Source organism: Asparagus officinalis, chromosome 7 (assembly GCF_001876935.1).
Source record: "Asparagus officinalis chromosome 7, Aspof.V1, whole genome shotgun sequence".
NCBI classification, from domain to species: Eukaryota; Viridiplantae; Streptophyta; class Magnoliopsida; order Asparagales; family Asparagaceae; genus Asparagus; species Asparagus officinalis.
In genome coordinates, this window is record NC_033800.1 from 150,240,656 (window position 1) to 150,252,419 (window position 11,764).

The 11,764-nt window shown below is 38.3% G+C and overlaps 1 pseudogene; it reads right to left on the bottom strand.

The window, feature by feature from the left end:
• Nucleotides 1-3,660, bottom strand: part of LOC109847997 — an 8,913-nt pseudogene extending 5,253 nt beyond the window's left edge.

Here is an 11,764-nt window from a genome sequence, read left to right on the forward strand (position 1 = left end):
TCCAATAGAAACAATCAGGGAATTTCAGCTATATCTGGTAACTGACAAAAAAATAAATTTGGATTTTCATAAACAAATGCTTACACCTTTAGCTTCCTGTGTGTAATAAGATCTTAACTGATGTTTTATTTGGTCATCTAACACAACTAAATGCAAAGTCATCAAGTCATAGGCTAAGTTTAACCATGACTTGTGAAAATTCTAACACATCAATAGCATAACTTATGTGTACTTGTAATAAATATCTGATCATGATACGGTTCAAAATGTTAGCCCAATCAAATGAGTTTAATTAGAAGCAAAATGTTCAGGTATTACTTTCAAGAATGCAATAGAAGGAGGCAAGAAAATACCAAACAGGAAGGCATCCAAGCTTCTGTTAGGCATGTATTCATATACCAACATGCTTTCCTCTCCCTGAATGCAGCAACCAAGAAGCCGGACAAGGTTCCTATGCTGAAGTTTGGCAATAAGCACAACCTCGTTTTTGAACTCTTCGACGCCTTGAACTGATGTCTTGGCTAGTCTCTTAACTGCTATCTCCTGACCCTGTCCAAGATATCCCTGTGTACATGAAATTTTAGAATCAAACAAGTGTATGTTGCGACTCTTTTCTCTCCTCATGATCAGTTATCCTTTTAATTACTCGTTAGAATAGGGTATAGACTGCTGATATTTGTGAGCTTTTTTGCATTAGTCATAGATTGTATAGTTCAGCTACCATGTACATGCCAGCAACTATATATGTACACTCTGTTGATAGAGGCATGCATTTTTAATTGGCATAACATTAACACGTAAGAACAAGTAGAATACTAATTTGCTGGTGATGCTGTCTGATAATCTCTTATAGTCACTAAGGCTAACAATGTATTACATCTATATTACTCTATAAAAATCTTTGTGAGGGGTAGGCGAAACTGGAAAAATGAGCCATTATTCGTTCAATTTAGTAAAGCGTAGGGGTCATTTAGTAAAAGATAAGGGTAATTTGGTCATTTTCACCATCATTTATTAATGTGAGTTCCATCTCCCTCTTCTTTCTCTCTCTCTCTCACTCTCTCTAGATATATGGTTCCATGACTTTCATTTCTCCCTCTTTCTTTCTAATTAAATATTTCATACATAATTCTTTTAAAAATATTATAATTTAAAACGTACATAACTCTAGTTCTTACACAATATTTTTTCTGAGTAGTTCAACAAATCATTTTTTTTTTAAATGTTATTATATATACTTTGGTTTTCATGTAGAAATCAAGAACAATATGCAGATTTTTTTATTATTTTAATCACGCTCATATTTTTTAAAATATGAATATCCTTTAAATAAACATTAAATGAATATAAAATTAACATGTACAATCAATAATTGTTTAGATAGAAATTTGTGGTTACTTGCACGTGCCAATATGCCAGCTGCAGCCTAGCATCCTGTTAAAGAAAAAGTAGTAACCTTGTAAACTGGTCCATATCCACCCTCTCCGAGTTTACTGTCAGCTGAGAAGTAGTTTGTTGCAGCAGCGAGGGTACCAAAATCAAACAACGGAAGATCTATATCATCCCTTCCTGGTGCATGATTTGCTTGTTCCTCGAAAAAAGTAGTCGAACCTAATTCAACTGAACAATTTATAGGGCTAACAAAGTTAGATTTAATATAGATATATGAATTATAAGGATGCATGAGATTTATGTCTTAGTAATAGTACCACCATTATGTGTCATCTTACCCTTTCTTCTTTTCTTCCGCCTCCACAGGAAGTAACCGACACAAGTTAGTATCAGCCCTCCAACAGCTGCAAGGCTCAACACGATCGCGACCGTTGTATCGCCTCCACCGTGAGACTGAGTAAGTGGTGTATCTGAAATATCGATATATCCATCTTGTGAGCATAATCTTCAACAGTTTTCAATACAACAGTACTTTTAAAAAGTGTCATGATTATTGATCAAGTTACCAAATGTTAATAGCAGATTTCTTGCTTGTCAGATGTTCTGCTATTACATGTGCGCGCATAAATTAAAACTAGACATGTCCATTGGTTGGTTCCTATTGATATCCAAGGGGGAAGCATCAGAATCTTTTTTATTCTTATTAATTTAAAAAGAAAAAAAACCTTAATTGCGTTAGCTGTGAATTTTCGGAGCAATTAACGTAAGGGGGTCAAACTTAATTTGCCAGGTAATACCAGCCTACGACTAAGTCTTGGTGGAAGGTCCAGGGGTGGTATAAATAAATTGGGAAATAATAAATAATTAAACAGGTGAGTCACAAAAGACGACTTCGATTTAAAAGGTCATCTAAAGTGAAAGCAACCACTAACAACCGGCACTAACTTCTTATATTATTATGGATTTCGACCTGCGGACAAACTTTTATCTTAACAAGCTAAATAGTACTTGTTAAGATCTAGTTCTTCAAATCAGCATAAACTGATAACAAGAACTCTAATTAATGATTGAACATTTAATTAACGATTCATGATCGGAGGTTGTTGTAAGTACTAATTACCTATATCCTTGGCGGCAACCCGTACGTAGAGATCCTGTCCAAACCCGACATAATTGCGGATGTCAAACAGCTGCCCAATCCAAACCACCCGCTCCCGCTCCCGCTCCCGCTCACATTCGCACTCGCGTACCCCGCGCACGAGCAGTTCTTCAGGCACAAATCCCGGCACTCGTCCAGGCTCAAGCTCACGTCCACAACGCAGTTCCCAGACTCCGGCAGCTTCACGTTGCTCACCTTCACGAACCCATCGGTCCCGTTGACCTTGCAGTCCAGTTCGGTTTTTCTCACGCACCCGTCACGCCCATCTCTCATGTTCCAGTTCGCGGGATTCCTCGGCTCAAACCCCCGTAAGCAGCTACATATCGGCGAACTGTTCACATCACAGAGACCGTAATTTCCGCATTGCCCTATATTATCGCACATATCCCCCGGCCCGGACCAGAAATAGTACCACTCGTTGTTCTCCCACAACCAGATCGCACGCTGAATAAGCCCTGTCGAGTTAACAACTAACCTCGACACGATCGACTGGTTGCTGATGCTGTAAAAGTAGGTGATTTCCTGATCGTTGTTCACGAAGTCGAACTTGAAGCCTTTGTAGGTGCTCATATCTGGTATGCCGCTCAGATGCGCGCCATCCCAGGCTCCAGATCGCCAAACAGGCGTCGAACCTCGGTAGAGGTATATCTCGGGGTCGCCTCTCGTATCCATGAAAGAATTGTACGGTCCGGGTGACGGATCGCTGTAGCTGGCCCACGCGGCGACTGTGCGGTTGATGCCCGTGGTCAGATCTACACCGAATCTCATACCGGGTCAATCAATGTTGTCGTGTTAGGTAGTCGAAGCCTTGCCAGCCGTAATCGCCACTAGCGTCGCCCTCTGCGTCACGACCAAGTTTCCGTCCTCTGAGTAGTTTTGCTACCGGACGAGTCAGCTTGACGGTAGAGTTTGACTCGACCAGACGACCGTGGTGGAGTTTGCGGCAGCGATGGTGAGCCTTCCGTCGTCGGTGACGGATAGGAGGGCCGGTGGAGCTGACGAGGGGATTTTGGCGGTTGGCCGACCCAGAGGACCGTGACCTGTGAGATTTTGTTGTACCAGAGGCCGACGTAGCTGTTGTTTGAGTTCGGCGGATTGAAGAAGCCAACGCGAAGTTCCGCCGGCCAGAGACTAAGGTCTCTTGCGGCGCAGGGCGGTTCGCCGGGAGTTATGGTGTCTCTGGCTGTGGCGGTGGGCGAGGACAGGATGAGGAGGAGTACTGTAACTTGTAGGAATGATCTGGCATTGCCTGCCTCCATCGTTGATTCTTTCGTTTGCAATTCTGGCAGGTGAAGTTTTATATATAAAACAAGTGGGGATTCCGGTGCTTGAGCATGTGGTTTTGAGCGACAACGTTGACGTTGACTGGATCAATCATCTTACCATTAAGTGATTGGATGGTTCCTTAAATATTAGAATAATAATTACGTTAATCATAAAAAAATAAAGTAATAACCGAGATAGATTAAGAAATGGTTTGAAATATTTGTTTATTGCTTGTTCTGGTATGTTTATAATTTGATCTTCCACCTTCATTTAATATTTATATATGAAGAGGTTCTACATATATAATTTGACGGAGCATAACCACCCTTCAAATTGCTGACTCCAGCTGCCTCACCAACCATATGCATGTGCATGAAATTAACCTCCGGAGGTTTGAACCTTAGCCGGCTCTCATCAAAAGTGGCATAAATGGATAAATTATCTCATCACCAAACAGCTACTGACATCATCTCTCCCCAAAGTAATGAAATAACTTAGCGAACACTTTCGACACCAAACCTAGTTATCTAATGCGTGCGTACTTATGCAAGAGTTCACCTGGAAGGAATATTGGTCAAGCCAAATCATGAGAAGTGTTCAGGTTCTGAGTAATTATGGCTTGATAAGTGGACAGACCTCGGTATGTACCGTTCTGCTGGTAGTACTTTCTGGCACAAGCGCAAGTCGAAGGGACGATCACTAACACATGAATAGGGATTGAGGAGTTCTCTGGGATGATATTTAGCGAGGACATCCGAGATGGAGTTTGATAATTAGATTGGAAACGGAAGGTGATGTAAGTATCACAAGAACATCGAGCTTCGTCACAGGTGTAGCCTAGCGTAGCGAGCGTTGCGAGCCATTACTTTAAAGTCTTGAGTTGTGGATTATTTACTTAATAAGAAGGCTAGTTAATTGTGGGCATGGGATGATAGTAGTTGGTGTTATTTGACTTTGAATTCAACCCACCAAACTTCACTGTTCCACCAACCCAAAACACTGTTCCACCAACCCTTTTGAAGGCTATAAATAGAGGAGAGTGGTGAAGGGTTAGCGCATCGAATAGAAATTCAGAAGAAAGAGAAGAAAGAGAGATTAGAAGAGAAAAGAAAAAGAGAGTTTTCTTTGAGTGTTCTCTTCTTTTGTGTGAGTTTGGTGAGACATTAGAGTGATATCCATTTGTAATCTTCTCTTTTGTGATTAGTGAAGTTCTCTGTTGTTCTCGCCCGTGGACGTAGGTCATACTGACCGAACCACGTTAAATCCTTGTGTGTTGTTCTCTTTGTCTTCACTGTGGTTATTCAGTGTTGTGATTATCCACTTTTGTATAGATATCTTCTGTGTCTGTGAAGTCCCCCGCTGCAACAAACTGGTATTAGAGCCTGGCTTAGAGTGCGTGTATCTGTTTATCGTATGCTCTGTGGTTGCCACTAAAAGTAGATCCTCCATATCAGAAAATAAGTTAGATTATTATTTACTCTTTAAAGGCACTGGATACTATTCATGAATATGGTACTATTCATAAGTATTGTTACTATTCATAAGTACGGGCACTGTTCACAAGTGCGGTTACTGTTCATAATTACAGCTATTGTTCTAGTGGACTTTAAGATATCTTCTGTAAAATACAAAATGAAGAAATTCGATGGGAGAAACAGTTTCAGCTTATGGAGAGTAAAAATAAGGGTTCTCCTAGTATAACAAGGACTATTCAAAGTCTTGTCCGGAAATGATAAGTTGACGAAATCTATACCTGATGATGAGAAAGAAGAGCTAGAGATGAAGGCGAATAGTGCCATACAGCTCCGTTTGGCCAATGAGGTCCTGCGGGAGGTTGTCAATGAAGATACCGATGCCGACTTGTGGCTCAAGTTGGAGAATTTGTACATGATGAAATCTCTAACAAACAAGCTCTACTTGAAGCAACGCCTCTTCACCCTTCGCATGAAAGAAGGTATACAAATTAAAGACCATTTAGATGAACTTAACACTATTATTATGGATTTAAAGAATATTGATGTTAAAATTGATGAAGAAGATCAAACCCTTATTTTTTTATGTTCATTACCTCCTTCCTATGAGAATTTTGTTAATAGCATGTTATACGGTAGAGATATACTTTCTTTGGAGGATGTTAAATCAGCCTTACATTCAAAAAAATTATTGTTAATAGCATGTTATACGGTAGAGATATACTTTCTTTGGAGGATGTTAAATCAGCCTTACATTCAAAAAAATTATTGTTAATAGCATGTTATACGGTAGAGATATACTTTCTTTGGAGGATGTTAAATCAGCCTTACATTCAAAAAAATTAAGGCAGAAAGTGTCTGTCGTAGGAGAAGAGGATCAAGCTGAAGGCTTATTTGCTCGTGGTCGTCCTAAAAAGGTTGTTGGTGGTAAAGGTAAATCTAGAAATATGTCTAGATCAAAGTCCAGACCAAGAAAAAATATTAAATGTTATTACTGTCGCAAGTATGTGCATATAAAATCTAATTGTCCAGCGCTTAAAGCAAAGGATAATTCACAGTTCAAGTCTAGGAAAGTGAAACCTTCAGTTGTCACTGTAACTGAAGAGACTTCTAGTTCACATGAAGTTTTTTCAGTTAGTGTTAATACTCATTCACAAGATGAGTGGGTTCTTGATTCGGGTTGTTCCTACCATATATGTCCGCATAGGGATTGGTTTGTCATATATCAGTCTGTCAATGGTGGGAATATCTTGTTGGAAAATAACATACTTTGCAAGACTGTTGGTATCAGATCAATTATGATTAGAACCCATGATGGTATTGTTAAAATATTAAGCAATGTCCGACATATACCAGAATTAAAGAAGAACCTTATTTTCTTAGGCACCCTTGACTCAAATGGTTTTAAGTTTTCGGGTGAAGGTGGAGTTTTGAGAGTTAGTAAAGGCTCACTTGTTGTGATGAAAGGAAAGAAGGTAAATACCATCTACGTCCTTGAAGACAGCACAGTGACAGGTGTGAAAGTACCCTAGAGGGGAGTGAATAGGATATTTACTAATCTAATCCAATATTAGTACCAAAATAAAACTAATTAACAATCTATCCAAGCAAGTATGATATTCAACAAGTTATGAGTAAGGATATGTAATTAAAACAAGGGCGATATAAACATGAATAAATATGCAAAAGACATAGTGACAAATGACAATCGTAAACACACAATGTGATCACGTAGTTCGATTACTCCCGACCTACGTCTCCGCTAATAATAGTGATTTAGAATCTTCACTATCTCAAAAATCACTACACAATCGGTTTTCAACGCTCACCGACAAACGTTTACAACTCACACAATGCAATCATACAATATGCTCTCTAAGTGTTGGCCTCTCACGTGTTGCTTCCTCAAGTGCTCGGATTTACAACATCTCCCTAGACTTTACCACCAACGTCACTCCTCTTGGAATCAACCACATCTCTCATCAACCACTCCTCTCGATGTACTTGTGTATTACAATATGATCTCAATAAATAGTCTCACAAATACAAAGTTTTTATTCTCTAATAAGATGATAACTCAATTAAGCTCACACTCAATGTATCACTCACAACAACCCAATTATATAATGTATGAAATGCTAAAAGCTCAATAGGTGGTGTGTGTGATCAATGAGTAATAACAAAACTAAACTCAATATAAAATCTATCTTAATAAAAAGATAATATATATATATATAGAAAATGAGTTTAGAGAAAACTTCTCTAAAAAAATAATAGTGAGAGAGATTGAGATTGAAGCCCAAACACTAAATAAATGATCTCTTCCTCTTGTGAAAACTTCTTCATATAAACTCTTGTAAAAATACACTATAAACACACTTAAACACTTGTAAACTTGTTTTTAAACTTTTCTTAGCTAGTTCAGAAGTTAGAGGGTAAGGGGTATATATAGGTTCATGAAACAAAGCCCAAAAGCTAAGAAAATCCAAGTTAAAAAGGCAAAAAAACCGAAAAATCAGGAAGCTAAAAAATAGTCGTTATAGTGTCATCAGTAGACTGATAATGTTCATCAGTCAACTGATGAGCTGACCGTTACAAGCCGCCTATCCATCATCGGTCGACTGATGAACTCATTAGTCGACTGATAACCTGCATCGGTCGACTGATGGTTCATCAGTCTACTGAGCAGAAACTTTCTGCTTTTCTAACCACTGTCATCGGTCGACTGATGATTTCATCAGTCGACTGATAACGTACATAGAGTATATCATGAACAGTAAATTTTAACTTTGAACCCTTTTAAAAAAAAGCAAATAAATTCTAAAAAATATAAAATTTGGGGAAATGTTTATAAATATGAAAATGAACATGTTACAAAAGAAATTTTTAAAATATCATTTCTCATTTGTGAAATATCTTCATTTTGCAAAAAATCTCACAAATGCGTGTTTATTTAAACACTTGATTTTGTCATTTGACTTAAACCAAGTTATGAAGTCTTTTTGAATTGATTTGTAGACTTAATAAAAGATATATACAAAGATTATTTTATCCATAAACCAATAACATAATATTTTCTTTAAAATATCCAAATTGTGATAAAACCAAAGAATGTATGTGTGCATAATATTGAGCTTCAAGTATTTACACACGAAATATAACACATAAACTAAATATACCCAAGTTGATAGCATATGAAGCTTGATCTTGAATCTTTGACTTGATTTGTTAGCTTCATTTGAGATATCATCGACCTGGATATATGATAAACAAAATACAAACACTGAAAAATACATTTACAAATTGTTTGTAAATCATCAAAACTAGATTAGATAGTAAGCTCAAAAATATAAGTCCTAACAAGGTGCTACAGTAGTATCATCCTCATAGGATTCAGATTCTAACACTACACATTTGTGGCATATGCGGTTAGGGCATATGAGTGAGAGGGGACTAGATGTATTGAGCAAACAAGGTCTGTTTTGTGGTCAGAAAACTAGTAAGCTAGACTTTTGTGAGCATTGTATTTTCGGCAAACACCATAGAGTCTCCTTCGGTACCGGTGTCTACAGAACCAATGGTACTTTAGATTATATCCATTCAGATATTTTGGGTCCCTCTCAAATTTTATCCAAAGATGGAGCTCGATTTCTGTTAACACTGATTGATGATTATTCCAGAAAAGTTTGGATGTATCCTTTGAAGCATAAGAGTGATATGTTTGTAACCTTCAAGCAATGGAAGGTTATGATTGAGAAGCAAACTAGAAAGAAAGTGAAGCGCCTCAGAACCGACAATGGGATGGAGTTTTGTTTCGCAGAGTTTGACCAATTCTGTAAGAATGAATGTATTGTGTGTCATCGTATAGTTCGGCATACACCACAGCAAAATGGAGTTGCGGAAAGAATGAACAGAACACTTTTAGAGAGAGCTTGGTGCATGCTCTCTAATGCGGTTTGTCAAAAGACTTTTGGGTCGAGGCAATCAATACAACTTGCTATTTGATAAACAGATCTCCTTCTACAACAATTAATTTTAAGACTCCAAAAGAGGTATGATCTGGTGCCCCTGCTAATTACTCTCATTTTTGGTATTTGGTTGTTCTGCTTATTTTCATATTAATGATGGTAAGCTTGAACCCAGAGCAAAGAAAACTATCTTTCTAGGATATGCTATTAGAGTGAAGGGATATAGATTGAGGTGTTCTGATCCCAAATCACCTAAGTTTATTATTAATAGGGATGTTACTTTTGATGAGAAATTCATGCTTCACCCGAGAAAGAATTTTATTATTGATACCACAGGTACTGAAAAGGAGTCTAGCAAGCAGGTGGAGCTAGAGAGATCAGCTTCAAAGAGAGTGCTTGAGGACGCTCATGTTGAACCAGTTGACACTACGAAAGGTTCAAGTTCAGATGCTCACCTTCATAAATCCAATCCTTTGTAAGTGCTCACATTAGGTATACATCCCGCTCAGATGTGTGCCATCCCAAGATCGATGTTGTCTCCAAAGAGGCTTCGGACCTTGATATAAATAGACCTTGGGTCGCCTCTGATGTCCATGAAAGAACGATAAGGTCCGAGTGACGGATCATTGTAGCTGGTCCACACAGCGACCGTGCGATTGATGCCTATGGTCAGGTCTGCACCGAGCCTCATATCGGGGGGTCAAAGTGCCGGTTAGGTGGTCGAAACCTTGCCAACCGTAATTGCCGGCGGCGTCACCATCCTGCATCACGAGACTAAGTTTCCGCTGCCCAGTAGTTTTGATATCGGACTAGTCAGCTCGATGGTCGAGTTTTGACTTGACCAGACAGACTGTCACGGAGTTTGGGCTGGTGGCGGTGAGTCTTCCGTCGTAGGTGACGGATAGGAGGACAGTGGAGTTGATGAGGGGCCGATTTGTGCGGTTGGCGTCCCAGAGGACGGTGAGTTGTGAGATTTTGTCGTACCACAGGCCGACGTAGAGGTTTGTTGAATTCGGCGAGGTGAAGAAGCCCAACGCAAAGGTTCCAGCAGCAGAGACGGAAGTTTCTGTTGGGGTGGAGTCACGCCCACTGCCACGGAAGCGATATCACCTGAGAGAGAGCACTGTCTTTTGTTTTCACAAAAACACAAGTCAACCTCTATATTCTTGTTTCTCAAAGGAAACGAGAATAGATAATAAAATTCTTATTTCTCAAAGGAAACAAGAATCGAAAGTGATATATTCCATCAAAGTGAAATATACACTCTTCCTCTCATCAGTTCAAGGACTGAAATATCGAGGGAACCTACAAGCTATGGCAACTCACAGATAAGACAAATACAAACACGAGATTTTTACGTGGTTCAGCAAACTAGCCTACGTCCACGGGAGGGGGGTTTCACTATGAGGAGAATACCAAACTTACAAGTTCTCTCTCACTCACTCTTTCTTTTCTCTCAAGAAACTCCACTTAAGATTTTTTTTCACAATTTTCCCCACACTCTTTTCCCCTTCACCCTATCTCCTATTTATAGGAGAAAGAACCCGAAGTAGCGAGTGGGCAGAACGCGCGGGAATGAAAAAACTCGGCGCGGGAAAAGAGCTTGCGTGGGTTGGCAGGCTATTATTATTATTATTATTATTATTATTATTATTATTATTATTATTATTATTATTATTATTATTATTATTATTATTATTATGTCAATTATGTCAATTATTATTATTATTATTATTATTATTATTATTATTATTATTATTATTATTATTATTATTATTTTGTTTGCATTTCAGAAAGTTAAATTTTTATAGAAGAAGAAGAAGAAGAAGGCATGTTGATAGACAAGTGGTGATTATTAGCGACTTAGGATGTGTTCATGGACGACGAATTAGACCTTGACTGGATCTATGGTTGTCAAATTGGTTGGCTTGGTTCAGTATTTAAATATAATAACTATTCAGGTTGATTTCAAAAAATAACATTTAATAGGCAACATAATTCCTGAAAGAAATAAAATAATAATCAAGATAGATTAAGAAATGGATTAAATTATTTTTAAATAATTCGTTGTTATGCCTCCTAGTGATATTTCTATCAACTGACTCTAGTACTTGACCGAATATAACTATTGCTTTCAATTTGTAATATTATTTTTATTGTGGGTCCAGTCCAAAATAAGGCAGGTGCACGTGAATTAAAATTCTATTTAGAAGTAGATTTGTATGATCTAATTAAAATAGGAATAGCTCGAGTGTCTGATTGCAGTGATTCAAAAGTCGTTGTCTTCCAAACGACGACACCGTCGAAGGTACGATGTTGGTTTCTCTGCGGGAGTTGGAATTTTTTGGTGAAACGGGTTTTAGGGTTTTGATACCCTAAAGGTAATACTGTATCTTTCTCTTGTGGTTTAATTCTCAAGTTCAGGTGTAACTTGGAGGGATTGTACTCTTGATTCATAGTAAAATATTTCTCTCTGGATTACCCCGTGGACGTAGGCACGATTTGCC